The 10,942-nt window shown below is 41.4% G+C and overlaps 1 pseudogene; it reads right to left on the bottom strand.

Moving 5' to 3' along the window:
- Window positions 1–5,116: 5,116 nt before the first annotated feature.
- Window positions 5,117–5,198, bottom strand: LOC112929376 (U4 spliceosomal RNA; annotated as a pseudogene).
- Window positions 5,199–10,942: the final 5,744 nt, after the last annotated feature.

The raw sequence follows: 10,942 nt of genomic DNA, 5'->3' as shown, positions 1-10,942 counted from the left end.
TGGGATGGAGTCCCGCATCGGGCTCCCCACAGGGAGCCTGTTCCTTTCTCTGCCTATGTCTCTGCCTCTCTCTGTGTGTCTCTCATGAATAAATACATAAAATCTTAAAAAAATAAGTTCTCATAGAAATTAAGATTCCTTCCTCTATTCCTTCTTTCCACCAGTTTCTTCCCCTCCACCCTAGATTTCTCTCCCTCCTCACCTACCAGTAAAGACTGAACTACCAAGGTAGAGCTCAAACCCTTCTAGGAATAAAATTGTCTTTATCCCATTTTACACACAAAGAAACAAGACTTAGGTAATAACAATGCAGACAAGGACCCAGATCTACTGCTTTCCAGCCTCATCCTCATCTGCATTAGCCTCGTGATGCTGTTTTTTTTTTTTTTAAATTTTTATTTATTTATGATAGTCACAGAGAGAGAGAGAGAGAGAGGCAGAGACACAGGCGGAGGGAGAAGCAGGCTCCATGCACCGGGAGCCTGACGTGGGATTCGATCCCGGGTCTCCAGGATCGCGCCCTGGGCCAAAGGCAGGCGCCAAACCGCTGCGCCACCCAGGGATCCCTCGTGATGCTGTTTTTACTTGCAGTCTCCGCACTGACAGTTCAGAAGGCTGGACTCAGGGAATGGACACAGGGACAGAGCACAAGCAATGCCGAGAGGACCTGAAATCATTCGCTGGGCTCCATTCCCGTGGGATGCTGTAAACCTCTGGCTCAATGTCTATTTTTGAGGGCTGACTAATCCCGTGACACTTAGAGACTACTGGCTATCCACAATATCCATTTTTTCTTTCTTCCTATGCACCAAGCATACCACAATTCCCAGACTCCCTTGCAGTTGGTGTGGCCATATGAAAAGCTAGAGCCCATGCGATGAGAGCACACATGATGTGAACCACTTCAAGTCTGGCCCATAAAGCCTCCCATGCTTGCTTCTCTATTCCCTTTTTTCCCCTTCTGCTGTGTGCTGAAGCATATTTTAAGACCCTAAGGGAAGGAGGATCCATAAGATGGAAATAGTTCAAGTCTCTGAGTGGTTCCGTGAAGAAAAGCTGCTCTCCTGATCTGAACGCTCAAGCAGGACTGTTACATAAGTGAAATACACATCTGGTGTGCATGGATGTGTTGATCCATTACATGTTCGGGTCTATCTGTCACTGCACTACAGCCTAGTCTACCCGAACTAACACCTATCCCAAACACTGCAATAAGCTGCAGGTGTGAATCTGCTGAGGGTAATTCTAATTTAGAGACTTATTTTTTTTACTTTTATGATTCTGATTTTTTTTGTACTTTAAAAAGTGTGGTAATACATGTATATATTAAAACTATCAGAATTACAAGTCCATATGAAGTAAAAACTGAATTTTCTTTCTAACCCTAAATCCAGTTTCCCTTCCCAGAAACAACCAGTAACTAAGTTCTTGGAAACTCTTTTAGAAATATTCTATATCTGGGGCACCTGGGTGGCTCAGGTCAGATCCCGGGGTCCTGGGATCGAGTCCCACATTGGGGTCCCTGCAGGGAGTCTGCTTCTCCCTCTGCCTGTGTCTCTACCTCTCTCTGTGTGTCTCTCATGAATAAATAAACAAAATCCTAAAAAAAAGAAATATTCTATACCTATCTATCTATCTAGATCCAAATATACAACATATAATATAGATTTCCCCATCTTCTTAGTGTCTACCAAAAACATTAAATTATATATATTTTTATCTTATTCACCATGATTGTGACCGTGGATTTTGGAGATCATCTTACTTCAGCATAAAAAGAATTTCTAAACGAATGCACCATAGTCCATTATGTGGGCATACAGTTTATTATTTTAACAACTTTCCTATTAAGATACATTTATGTTGTGACATTTAGCCAGTTTGCCAATACTTTGACATTACAAACAGTGCTAAAGTGAATATCCTGGCACATATACGTTTGCATAAAAGTCCTTTCAAGAAGTTTCTGGGTCAGACTTTCTGGGTATCATTCTGTTTTGGTATTGTGTAGTATTTTTATCAAGATATAATTGGTATATAGTGAACTTCACATATTTAGGGTGTACAGGTTGATAAGTTTGACATAGGCGCACACCTGTGAAGCAAGACAAGATAACGAATAGACCTATTCCAAAAGTTTCCATATGCCCCTTGGTGATCCCTCCAACATCCACACCCAAAGGATCACTGGTTTGTTTTCTGTCATTATCAACCAATACGCATTTTCAATAATTTCGTGGAAATGGAATTATGCAGTAGGTACTCTTTTTTTGCCTGCCTTTCCTCACTTAGTGCAATTGTTGTTATATTTATCTACATGGTTGCATATATCAGCAGCTAATTCCTTTTTATTGCCACATTCCATTATATGGATATACCACCATTGATTTATCCATTCCCATGACAGTGGATATTTGGCTTGTTTCCAGTTTATGGCTATAACAAATAAAGAATGCTCATGGAAAAGCCTTTATATGGGCATCTGGTTGTTAGGAAAAAATAGGAATGCAAAGACTGTGCAGTAAAATATGTATACCTTTTGAAGAAACTGCCAATCTGTTTACCAAAATGGTTATATCAGCAGTGTGTGAGCCTTCCAATTCCTCTGTATCTTTGCCAATAACTTATAAGTCTTTTTTAAATTTGGGCATTTGATTTTTTTTCCCTGATGACTAACAATGTGCATCTTTTCATGTGCTTATTTGTCATCTGTCTTCTTTGCTAACATGGGTGCTCATTACTATTAGATGATTTCTTTTCTTCTTTTGGAATTTGGGGAGAACTGACATTTTGGAAATGGTGAGTCTGGATCCTCAAACAGTGTTGTTCCTCATTTATTTAAATCTTTTACTTCTTTCTGTAACGTTTTGCACTTTTCAGTGTATAGGTCTTTTGAATTTTTAAAAAGATTTTATTTATTTATTCATGAGAGACACAAAGAGAGGGAACGAGGCAGAGACATAGACAGAGAGAGAAGCAGGCTCCTTGTGGGGAGCCCAATGTGGGACTTGATCGTAGGACCTGGAGACCACAACCTGAACCAAAGGCAGATGCTCAACCACTGAGCCACCCAGATGTGCCCCAGATCTTTTGAATCTTTTGTCAGATTTACTCCAAATCATTTCATATTTTTATGGTATTATATATAGTATTTTAAAATTTTCTGTTTCCAATTGTTTTTTTGAGAGTACACGGTTTTTGTGCACTCACCTTGTACCTTGCCATATATGAGTTCTCATGTCTTTCTTACAGATTCCATAGGATTTCCACCACATATTTTCACATGCAGGACAGTTTTACATCTTTCCATTTAATTTCAATGTCTTTCATTTCCTTGCCTTGACTATTGTACTGAATAGAACTCCCCAACACAATGTTGAATAGAAATGGTGGGAGTGGATATGCTTACATTTTTCCTGATCTTAAGGGAAAAGCATTCAGTCTGTCCACTAGTACTATGATGTTGACCCTAAGTCTTGCACTGATGCTTTTTATCAGATTGAGAAAGTTTCCTCCTATTCCTAAGACATTTTTTTAAGGAATGGCTGTTGGATTTTATCAAAAGCTTTCACAACATCTATTTTGATGATTTTTTTGTATAGACTATTAATATGCTAAATTGAATTGAGAGAATTTTTAATGTTAAACTAATTTTGCAATTCTGGAATAAACTCCATTAGGTCACCATGTATTAGTCTTTTATATATTTTTAAATTCTGTTTGCTCTCTTTTTGTTAAGAGTTTTGCATAAGAGCTCATGAGAGACATTGTTCTGTACTTTTTAAAATCATGTGATGGTTTTTTGTGTCTGGTTTTTGTATCAGGGTCATTCTGACCTTACAGAATGAGTTGGAATGTGTTTCCTCCTCCTCTGTTTTCTGGAAGATCCTGAGTGTTTGATAGAATTCACCAAATAAACCATCTGGACCTGAAGTTTTCTTTGTTTTAAGTGCAAGTTCAATTTCTTTGAGAGATATGATTATTCTGATTGGGGACTCCTGGGTAGCTCAGCGGTTAAGTGCCTGCCTTCAGCCCAGGGCATGATCCTGGAGTCCCGGGATCGAGTCTTATATCTGGCTCCCTGCATGGAGCCTGGCTCTCTAACTGCCTGTGTCTCTGGCTCTGTGTGTGTGTGTGTTTCTCATGAATAAATAAATAAAATCTTTTTAAAAAATATTATTCTGATTGTAGTTTTCTCTTGAGAGCTTTGCTCGTTTGTCTCTTGAAAGGAACTTTTCCATTTTATCTGCATTGTCAAATGTATCAAAATAGCATTATTCATCTATCCTTTTAGTAACTATAAAGTCTACAGTGATTCCATAACTCCACCTTCTTCATTCTTGATATTGGTGATATATACCTTCTCTCACTCTGTCTAGGGCTTCAAAGTTTCTGTCAGATTTGGAATATTTGTGCTTATTATTTTTTGCATACTCTTTTATCCCCTTTGGCCCTTTAGGCACCCACTCCAATTAAATGTGTATTTATTAGGTTACTGTTCTCTATGTTTTCCTAGCCCTCTTCTCTCTTTTATTTTGGAGAGTTTTTATTGCTATGTCTTCAAGTTCTTTTATCTTTTCTTCTACAAAGTCCAATCTGCTCTTAATTCCATTCAGTGGGTGTATACATCTATACCACAGTCACTGTGGATTTTATCTCTGGAAGTTCAATCTGAGTCTTTTTTCGGTTGCCAGATTTAGTAAATAAAAATACAAGATGCAAATTTATATTGAATTTCAGATTAATCATGAATGATTTTTAGCATGTGTATGTTATATGTGGTATTTGAAGGTACACTTACACCTTAAAAAAATCACTCATTGTTTATCTGAAATTCATACTTAACTAAGCATCTTGAATTTTATCAAGTAACACCTCTTTCTATATCTTACATATCTCTACTTAATGTACATAATCTTTTTCCTAGCTCCTTGAATATATGGAAAACAGTTATAATAATGCTTTTAATGTCTTTTTCTGCTAATTATATCATGTGTTTCATCTATCAATTGGTTTTAATTTATTGATATTCCTCCTCACTATGGTTCATGCTCTCCTACTTCTTTGCATTCTTGGTAATTTTGTTGTTGAATGCCAGACTATTATGGATTTTGTTGGGTGCTGGAAATATTTTCAATTAGCAATAATCACACCTCAGATAAAGCTCACTGGCTACGATACTGCCACTGCGCAAAGCTGGGTGCTGAAAATATTTTTACTCCAATAAATATTCTTGTGCTTTGTTCAGGGATGCTATAAATTTACATTTGGGACAATTTGATCTTTCGGGGGGCCTTTACTTTTAAACTGTTAGGCAGGACTACTGAGTATTCTTTTTACCCAATGATTTGTAATTTTTATGAAGTTTGGCTGATGGGAACAGAAATTATATCCAGCCCTGTGGGAACTCCAGTGATGGCTCCTCGAATCTTTTCAAGTGGTTGTTTCCCTGATCTTAGAGGATTTCCTGATACACACATGTTGAAAATTAGGCAAGTGAAGACTGGAGTGGGTGATCCTCTACCCCCATATCTCCTTCTCTTTTTCTCTGTCTCCCTCTTCTTTCTCTCCACGATGCTCTTTTATCCAGTACTCTACCCTGTGAACTCCAGCTGCCTTGCTTTGGCCTTCGCAGACTCCTAAATCCATCTCTTCAACTCAGGGAAGTCTACCAAATATTATAGTGCATTTTAGCCTAATTCATTATCTGTATGAAGTTATAAAAGTAGCTGTAGATGACTAGGAATTATGTCATTTTTTTTTAGTTTTTGCTTTTATTATCATCATGCCAAAGACTATCCAGTTGGAATCCCAATTATTCAGGAAACCAACCTACTGTATTTGATATACATACAAAAATAAAACAAGCATCCTGAAAGTACTAGGTTATAAGGTTTTATACAAATCATAAATTCCTTAAATAAATAATGCTCTAATTTGTTTTTATTTGCTAGAAGATTGGTTTTTGGTAAGGAGCAACATCTAACAACTTGAGGAAGTACTTAAGAATGGGAGATAAATTCCACTGATAATTATAATTTCAAGTGTGATAATCAGTTGCATTTTTTCCACCAGAGTAAAATGTACAGGAGAAAAGGAAATATGGATTATATTCTGCTGCTCGCAGCTTTTCACACAGTCTTGGACATCTATGACAAGTAGTTGGGTTGAAACATTCAGAGAGTTCACTGGACTCTGCAGGCTTATCTTCTGTGTGATATAACCTGGAATCTCCCTCTAGGTATTAGCCTCTGTCTTCCTGCTCAGCCCTGTTCCCCCAGTTAACCCATTTAGCTTCAAAGGATCTTTGCCTATGGGAGCCTTGGGTCTCATCCAAAATGCTTTGGACAAGGTCTGCCATCCCTTGGATAGGACAGGAAGCATCTCGAGTATAAGGGAGTAGCATCTAGGAAAGAGCAGAATGGGGATCCTTCTCAGGGCCTCACTAGAGAACGGAGAAATTGAGGAAAGAGGTAGAAAGAATAAAATATAAGCACACCCCAGTCAAGTGAGAGTCAAAAAACATGAGACAGCTCATCTCTTGTGGGAAAGAGAATAGGAGAGTGGCTGCCAGGGAGCAGAGAGGGATGGGCAGCGGTGGAGGCTGAGGTCCAAGAGGCTCTGACACACCATATGAAATGAAATGTGGGTGTCAAGACTCTGACAGGTGATCAATATGCCTGCCAAGATGGAAGCAGCAGTGTCTCCTTGCCAAAGGCCACAGGGATGGATGGCTGGAGGATACAGGAAGGGGGAGGAAGGAGCGTCTGGTGATGCCTAGAAAACTGAGACTTCTTGTCCAATATTTATATCCAATAAGAATCCTATAGGTTTTGCCTGCCCAACACCCACCCTTCCATATCTCCTGGAAATGCCATCTTGATTTAGGGGCCTCTACTCCACTCCCATTGATGTAATTCTTCCAGTCTCTAAATGTGTGCATGCAACTCAACAGAGCTCCATTAGAGCCAAACCAAGGACTTTTGCTGGAGCTATCAGAAAATAGGCATTGTTTCTACAGGGGTTGCTGAGGTGCCACATACAAGTCAGCCATTGCAGACAAACATCTTGGCACTCAGTGGTGGGAGCCTCCCTGATACCTACATCAGAACAAAGCAGAGTCAAAGGAGAAAGGCAGTTTCCCGAGGACGTTTCTGAACACCTGGATCTAGAATCCCCTAAATGTTTTGTTTTTATGAGTTCTCCCTTTCAGATTAAATGTGTTTAATACTTGTAAGTAGCAAGTGATGTGGACATAGTTTGGACATGTAACCCCCAGACTCAGTCCTTGAGTAGGAAACTGGGGTTTTCCAGCCAGATGCTCCACCATCTATCTAGGATGAACTCACTCACCCTTGAAGGTGGCCTGTCATGCCAAGGAAACTTACTTACCTCATCAGGCTGGGTCCAGTTCAAGGACTGAACAGAGCACGTGTCACTAGGCCTCCATCAGCTACCAAGTCGGGACTCCCCAGGGGCTTTTCCTATTGCTCTGGGTTTCAATGTATGTATTTGCAGGGCTATTTCCCCAAATTTTGCCTACAGAGATTTTTAATATAGTTGTCTATATTTGAAAAATCAATATATTTTTTGCATGACATCCAGGTGTCTGATTTTGCTTTTAAAAAATGGGAAAATAGGAACGCCTCAGTGGCTCAGCGGTTAAGTGTCTGCCTTTGGCTCAGGGTGTGATCCTGGAGCCCTGGGATCGAGTCCCGCATTGAGCTCCCACCATGGAGCCTGCTTCTCCCTCTGCCTATGTCTCTGCCTCTCTCTCTGTCTCTCTCTCTGCCCTCCTCTGTCTCTCATGAATAAATAAATAAAATCTTTTTTAAAAAATGGGAAAGTAAAAAAATAAAAAATAATAAATAAATAAATAAATAAATAAAAAATGGGAAAGTATGGCTTGCAGGGTCTTCCTAGAGGTAAGGAGAAGCTGCTCCTTTTATAGAGGCTGGATGTTCTCCAGTTTGCCACACTCCCTGTTGTCTTACACTCAGCCTACTTCCCTCCCTTTTCTTGTCTTCCTGGCACCTGTATGAAGTGCACATGAGACCTTTATAGTGAGAGATCTGAACCCAGGCCCTAGAGGGCTGCAGGCAGCTTATATAGAAGCAAGAAGACAGGAGGATGACTCTCTATCCAGAATGCTATATAGCCATCAAGGTGTCCAGCAAAGGCAATAATGATTTTAGAAGATAAAACCTTCCGTGAGAGAGAGATGTGTACACCTATCATCTCATCCACTCCCACCTAGGTACCCTAAATGATAGTAGAACTATCTCATGGCTCCCAAGACAAGAAGAGAAGAGAAGTTTGGGATCCCTTATGAACATATTTCTTGCAAGCCTCCTATTTTAGCTTAAAAATTAGTCTAAGTTTTGCATCCTACTTCTTAATATTAAAAAATTTCATAAAATTGAAACTTCAGTGAAGTTAACCCTGCTCATCTTAAAACTTCCGGTATTCTCCTGACACATAGAGGTGAGCCCTGGAATAGATGTGCCCCACTTTGGGGAGTGTGCAAAAAGTAGAGAATGATAAGGAGTATAGTAGGCAGTGTGAAGATTGTGTGTGCCAGACACTATCCTGCCCCAGGACCCTTGCACTGGCTGTTCCCTCTACCCAGAAGAGTCTTACACCAGATACTTCCACAGCTAACTTGCACCTCCAAAAGTTCTCACACAGCATCTTTCAGAGAGGCTCACCAGAACCACCCCATTTCAGTGGCATCTGTCCCTTCTCTCTCTACATCTCTTCACCCAACTGTTTTCTCCATGATATTCATCACTTTTGATCATGTTATGAAATATTCTTGGTTTTGTATTTATTGCTCATTTCCTCCACTGAGATATAAGTTCCACAAGAACAGGCATTTTTGTCTGACTTATTCACTGTTGGGCCCTGGCTCCAAAAGTAGAAGCTGGCATATAGTAGCTGCTCAATAAATATTTGGTAAAGGAACAAGTGAAGGGATGAACAAGTGGTGGGCATGTCCTCTCCTGGGAGCCACTCCAACAGATTTGATAGCAGTGTTGAACATTGGTTTTGTTGGAAAAAAAACCCTAAAATATAAAGAACAGTAATATTTTTGAAGTCAAAAGACTGAAGGAGAACAAGGCAAAGCTCACTTTGTTCTCCGTTGTCTGAATATTGTGAAGACTAAGCGCCATCTACCTGCAGTCACAGCAATTCTCTCACTGGCATTGCTCTGGTCCAGACCTCCTGGCCTCACTCCTGGACCCCTGCACAGAACCTTGACATGCCTCCATCAGTTACTCTTGCCCTGCTTCCTCCAGTTCATTCCCTATCCAAGGTTGGTACCAGAATACACGCCAAATCCCCTAGGGGTTTGCAGCTTGTAGGTACAGGACTTGATGGACAAACACTGATGTTGTAGGAACTAGCAGAAGTTCACCCTCCTTCTGGGCAGAGACAGGATGCCCCTCAGTGGGGCACCTGGTGCAGGACATGGCCTGCACCGCTGTTGCTCGGCGGCCCTGCAAACATTACATAGCAGGTCAGAATTTTTCTCCAGCAACTCAGGTGTGTAATAAATGTCACAGTACTTTATTTGTCTAAAATCAAATTAAATCTGACTTTAATCCCCTGATCCCCCCAGGCTGGAGGAAAATTCAATCTCAGTGTTATTGAAGCTTTCCTCCCACGGTGTGAACAGATTCCTGGAGGGTCTTAAGAGAAAAAGAAGCAAGTCCTTTAGAAGGCTTCTGTGGGCCTAGATCTGTGTCAGGCCAAGCTGGGCAGAGGAGGCATAAGAAATGGAAATTTCCCAGAAAAGTTAGGGGGGCTAGAATCACAGATCATGCAACCATCACGAGCTTCACCATGAGTCATAGCTATACTATGAGTCTAGAGGAGGCTGGAAGAAGCAGGGAGAGGATAGAGGAGGCTGGAAGAGGCTGGAGGAAGCTGGAGAAGGCTGGACGAGGCTAGAAGAGGAGGTTGGAGGAACGCTCCCAGGTTGGAGGAGACTAGGGGAGGTTGAAGGAAGCTGGAAGAGGAGGCTGGAGGAAGCTGGAGGAGACTAGAGTAGTCTGTAGAAGGCTAGAGGAGACACGAGGAGACTAAAGGAGGCTGGAGGAAGCTGGAAGAGAAGGCTGTACCTCACTCCTGCATGTACAGACAGACACACTGCTGAGCCCCAAGTAGGTATAACATGACTCAAAAATGCCAGGGCAGCCAGGCGTCAGGACCACCAGACACCTGTGTGTTGTTCCAAGGCCATGAGTTTATTCTCAAATTTTTGCACTGACACATACTCAGGGCCAGCTGTTTGACCACCCATCCATCTATCCATCCGTCCAGACTTCCAACAAACATTTTCTGTATTCCTACTCCACACCAGGCCCCACACCACACTAGACCCAGATCTATTGCTGTCCCCATCCAAGCTGGCTACCCAGGTTAGCAGAGAAACAGACAACAAGCAAACAGCCAAGTGGATGTATTATTATAAATGACAATAAATGCTTTCCAGGAAAAAGCAGGATGCTGTGTCAGGGGGCAAATATGGAGGTCAGGGTAGCTGTAGTGAGGTCACAGGTGAGTTGTCATGAAAAGCAAGCCAGGCCAAGAGCAGGCCAACTCCCAGGCAACCAGGCAGTTGACAAGTTTCTGCAGCAGGAAGGAGTTTGGGTTTGCCTGCATTTTTCTTGGGATGGGGCCTCCCATCCCAAGTCTTTGTTAGGTCCTCAAATTGAAGCTTGACCCCCGCCAACTTTAAGAACCACAGATCGAATCTAGCCTTATTTTGCTCCTGGGGGAGGCCTATGTCACACAGTGGACTCCAGGACTTTAAATCCCTGGGGTTCAGTGCTCTCCCTGTGACATCCCATTTATTCAAGCTTCACTTCATCGCTTCCTGCTTGTTCCTCTGTCCCCGCTCCCTGCCCTCACCCCTGCAGGTTCAGATGGACACACT

This window comes from Vulpes vulpes, chromosome 3 (assembly GCF_048418805.1).
Source record: "Vulpes vulpes isolate BD-2025 chromosome 3, VulVul3, whole genome shotgun sequence".
Lineage (NCBI taxonomy): Eukaryota > Metazoa > Chordata > Mammalia > Carnivora > Canidae > Vulpes > Vulpes vulpes.
The sequence above is the reverse complement of the archived record's forward strand: the minus strand, read 5'-3'. Positions and strand labels throughout refer to the sequence as shown.